At 43.0% G+C, this 5199-nt stretch overlaps 1 pseudogene; it reads right to left on the bottom strand.

Annotated features, from left to right (window-relative positions):
- Positions 1-733: 733 nt before the first annotated feature.
- Positions 734-907, bottom strand: LOC123034343 (annotated as a pseudogene).
- Positions 908-5199: the final 4292 nt, after the last annotated feature.

A 5199-nucleotide genomic window follows, 5' to 3' on the forward strand; every position in this document is an offset into this window, starting at 1 on the left:
GTGTTAAGAGGATACTTGATAGTTCGGCTGAATTGTCACTCCGTGTTTATGTAGCTGCTTCTGTAGTGGTAAGAGGCAGATAGCCAGAAAAGATTATCATTTGCAACGGATTCCAGGCGTAATTCTTGAACAACTCCTTGTTGCTGACTGTCACAGTCAATCTTTCAGTGCACTATATGTGCTTTCAGGGATCGCTTCCATTGTCTAACCAAAGTTCATTCTCCAATGGTGGGCACCAGCCAGCAGATTTTAGCTTGGCTATCTAAAGACTTTGAATTATTGGAAGGGTGAAGCAACATTTGAAAAGGTGCTTTGGAGACATTGCTTCTTCAGCAGCTGCTGATACTTTTGGGGGGAAAGAACAGGAAGCAGTGTGAATATGAAGGAAGAAGCTTGTGTAGTCCATGACAGCCACTTACAATGTTCAACAAAATGGGGTATTCCCGGATGCCCATAGCTTTGCTTTCTCTGTCAATGCATTATTTCTTTAAAAATGTGCATTTACCTATTCAGGAATTTAGAATTTAGTGCCTTTCATTCCAATGACACATGAGGGCACTTTTGGTGGGGATTATTGGTAATTTTCCTTTAAGCACTATATATTTGCATCTTGACCCATGCATAATTTGCTGTTGGACATTATGGACCAGTGGGGCCCAACTGCAAATTTATTTCTTTTCCGTACAATCCTATAGCCAAAGCTCTTTGGGTTTACAACTGTACATAAAACAACACAGGAAAGTACCATTACATTTCTAAAACACGAAAATCCAAAAACAATTTAAAAGCGATATATTACGCCAAGAGGAACAAATCGCAGGGCTCAGGGCACCAGAGTGCAGTGAATGAAGCTCACCCTAGGAAAGCCACTTTTGTGATCATGTTTTCTCCCCTGCTGGATAAGCAGGTCACATTAGGATAAACTATCTTTAGCCCAACACCAATGTTATTAGGTGTCTTTTCCGGGGAAGTATGGCACACCTGTTAGCACTAGATGTAGCTGATGCTAGTCCAATGTAAATTTTGCTAGTAGTTGTATCCTGCTTGTAATAAAATGTATAAGATTTTTGTATGCATATTAGAGTTTTTTGTTACGTGCCATCGAGTTGTCTCCAACTTACGATGACCCAGTGAATGAAAGCCCTCCAGATTGGCCTGTCCATGACATCCCTGCTTAGCTCATGGGTCCTCAAACTTCGGCCCATGGGCCGGATCCAGCATGCCATGCCCATTTAACTGCCCCGCCTTTTGATTATGTGAGCCCGGGGGCGGCCAGGCTGGGGGCGGCTGGTCCCGCGCCCGCCATCGCCTCGCTGTGCCCACGCCCGCCACTGCCACTGCCTCGCTGTGCCCACTGCTGCCTTGCCGGCCCGCGCCCACCACTGCTGCCTCTCAACTGGCCCCCTGTTGAAAAAGTTTGAGGACCCCTGGCTTAGCTGTTCTAAATTCAAGGCTGTGGCTTCCTTTATGGAGTCAATCCATCTCTTGTTTGGGCTTTCTTTTCTTTTTCTGCCTTCAACCTTCCCTAGCATGATGGTCTTCTCCAGTGAGTCTTGCCTTCTTATGATGTGTCCAAAGCATGACAGCCTCAGTTTTGTCATTTGTGCTTCTAGGGAAAGCTCTGGCTTGATTTGATTTATGACTCATTTGTTCATCTTTCTGTCAGTCCAAGGTATTCACAAAGCTCTACCCCAGCACGGTATTTCGAATGTATCAATTTTCTTCCTGTCAGCTTCTTCACAGTCCTACTTTCACACCCATGCATAGTGATCAGGAATTCAATAGTGTGAATCGTCTTGGCTTGGGTATCTTGTGAAATGTCCTCACACTTGATGATCTTTACTGGTCCTTTAATTGCTGTCCTTCCAAGTCTCAGTCCTCTTTGAATTTCTTGGCTGCAGCCTCCTTTTGAATGACTGAGCCAAGGTATACAAAATCTTTCACAGTCTCAATTTCTTCATTGTAGACAGTAAAGTACTGTGATTCTTCTATTGTTGTGATTTTGTTTTCTTAATATGCAGCTGCAGTCCTGCTTTTTTAGAGTTTAGTGGTGTAATTATAGCAGTTGCACGCTTTTTGCTCTCCAACAAGGTCTAACAATGGCTATCATATCTAAGGATGATTTCTTAGCCTTCAAATCAACAGGCAGTCTATTTATTTCAGATGGGAAGTTAGGAGATTGTAGGGAGTAGACATCTCCCAAAATACAACATTCCAAGGTCATTACCTCAGATTCAAAATCAAAAATGGAAGAAGAGGCAGGATCAGAATTCTTAGCTGAATCGCCACAGCCAGCATGTCTCAAGATAAGCCAAGTGGTTGGTGAAAACCAGGCTACCTATGGCTCTGGGGCAGATACTGTTGAGCAGGCGGGGCTAGAGAGAGAGAGAAATAGAGCATAATCAGTCCCATTATCTGGCAGATCAAGAGGGCAGACTGAGTAGGGTCCAGAATTCGCATCCAACATCTGGTCCACAAGCAGCAGAAACCTCCGTGAGGGTGGAGCTAACTCCATGTCTTTGAGAAGGGAGGAGAAGGGTTCAGTTTTGAATCAACTTCTTCACATGAGTGGTATTTCTCTAATTAGCGAGCTCACTGCATCTGCTGATGCCTTTTGTTGACAACTCCCCCAACAGTCCTTCTGTAGCACAAAATGTCAGGCTGGCTGGCCTCTTTAACATAATAACTACTGTAGTCAGAAGCCCCTTGTTTTGATCGGCGTCAGAGGAGAAATAGCATGTGTGGGAGGGCAGACTACTCTTTCTGGGACTACAAGATTATATCAGAGAACTGTATGACATCAGATGATCATCCAGAAGGAAGCCATTCCTTCTCTTTCCCCATAGATATAATCACTACATAATTGACGAGGTGCTCAATTGAGCTTTTGCCTTGCTTCTCAACATAAATTATTGATCACTGCTAGCCCATCTTTCACAGATGTTATAGACCGCTAAGCCAAAGAGCATATCCTGTGCTTTATTCTGATCTCAGATATCTCGGTGAATGTTTGCTTGGCTTTTGTAGCTACATATATAAAGAAAAATAATGGTAACAACAGCAGGAAGTTATTTTGTCTATTCTTGATTTAAAATATGATTTGAATGATTTAGTACATTTTTGTCTGATTTGTCAGCTTTCCATATCTTTATATCGGGCACATGAGTTGTTTTTTCTGCCAAATAATGTGACCTAAAGGTGCTATATAAGACAGTCCTGTATCTTTCTGCCCTGCTAATATGTTATGCAACATTATTGCATCAGGTGTTAGAAGCCATTTTTGGGATAATTGTCCTTTTGCACTCACATGGTTATACTAGGGTAGCGTGTGATGCTGGTCCCACTCAATTATTTTAACATTGTTATGGTCCAGCAATGCAGCCAAAACACTTATTAGCTAACATAAGCAGGTTGCAGGGTCAGGCTACTAAGAGACTTTCTGCTTCTGCTCATGACTTCTTTCCTCCCACCATGAAATGTGCTTGGAAACATTTGCCAATGGCTTTCTTTAGGTCTTCACATCTTCCTTTCCAAGGGTGACCCTTGGGAACTTTAATTCCAGTTCAAACACTGGGCATTTTTAAGATGAAAACTTTGATCAGTTGGATGGAGGTATAGTTCGTGGTAATCAACGCCAGGTTCTAGCTGCTCATGATGTCGATGTTGGTTATTTTCACTTACACCCCACTCTTACTTGTAAAGAGCTTCCAGGGGTCTTCTAACTAGCTACTGAGATCAAACCATGCCTGCTTCACTGAAAGAGATCTGCAGCATCCTGTGACCCTAGATGAACCACAGAACCACTCATGGGTGAGATGAGAGAAGAAACTCCTTTGATGTTATATTCTAACTAATTCTGAGCAGAAAACATGTGACTGGATTTAGGAAGGACAATTGATCTCTTTGTTGATTGGGTAGGTTCCTGTCATACTTCCAGGTCGGATGGTTGAAGCTCAACTTCATCTTTCTTGAAAACTGCTTCTTTGGACAGACCTGGCTTCTACATGGTCCTGGGAATAAAGCAATGCTGGAAGGGATGTGGGCAAATAAGAGTCAGGAAACAATCAACACAGTCCTGTTGTTTCTGAGAACAGAGCACAAGCCTGACTTGAAAGTTTTCATAGGACCCAGGCCTTGGCACATGATGGGGTTGCCAAAAAGGGGTCAAAAGAGGACAAATATGTATGCAGTTCTTTCTTTCTCCACCCATCCTAGAGAATCTTCTATGACAGAGGGGATCAGTGGGCACTCACATGTTGTCTCCAAAGAGGAACTGCATCAACACAGGAAAGGATGGTGATTTGTATAAAATTTGCATATGCTGATTTATATGCATAGATACACATTTGGAAATACTCATTATAATTTAAATAGAAATGCAATGCATCCTCCGGTGTATGCTATAATGAATTTGCACAATGCTATGAAGATAAAGTCACTTGAATTCTTCATGACTTGGACAACCCAGTTAATGCAGCTCCATCCAGTTTTGTTTTAACGGATGAGTTTCAGTTGAGGATGTGGACAAGGTGTTTGGCCAAGTCCAGTCAACCAACTGGCTGCTTGGCCTTCATGGTTTATCACTTCTAATAGGGAGGGATTGTTTGTCTGGATATGTCAACTCTTAAGAGACAATGTGGTGTTGGCTGCTTTAAAGCAGCCTTCCCCAACCTGTTGGTCTTCAGAGGACTTTGGACTGCAACTCCCAGAATTCCCATGCAACAGGGCCATTGACTGGAAATTTTGGGTGCCAGGAAGGTATCATTAGCAATAAGCCAATGGCTAACTCTATCTTCTTGAACAAAGTGTTTGAGCAGGTGCTTGCTGGCCAACACCAGGCACCCTTGAATGCAACAGATTATTTAGATCTACTTCATTGGTTTTCAGGCCTGGTTTTGGAATGGAAACTCCCTTAATCATCCTGTAATCCTTTGCTGAGAAAGAGACACAGCCAGAGGTACATGACCTCGATGATTCTCTTGGCCTCCCAAAGACTTTTGATACCATAGTCCATGCTATCTTTCTGGACAGACTATTTCAAGTGGGAGTTGGAGGTACTGCACTGTAATGGCTCCATTCTTGCTTGAATGACTGATTCCGGAAGGTGAGTTGGGAGTTTATTGCTTTATGGCTTGGCAGCTCCACCATGGGGCACCATGAGGCTCTATTAATTCCCCCATGATATTCAGTATCTACATG

The sequence above is a fragment of the Varanus komodoensis genome, unplaced genomic scaffold (assembly GCF_004798865.1).
Source record: "Varanus komodoensis strain SLA01 unplaced genomic scaffold, ASM479886v1 scaffold1, whole genome shotgun sequence".
Classification (NCBI taxonomy): Eukaryota; Metazoa; Chordata; class Lepidosauria; order Squamata; family Varanidae; genus Varanus; species Varanus komodoensis.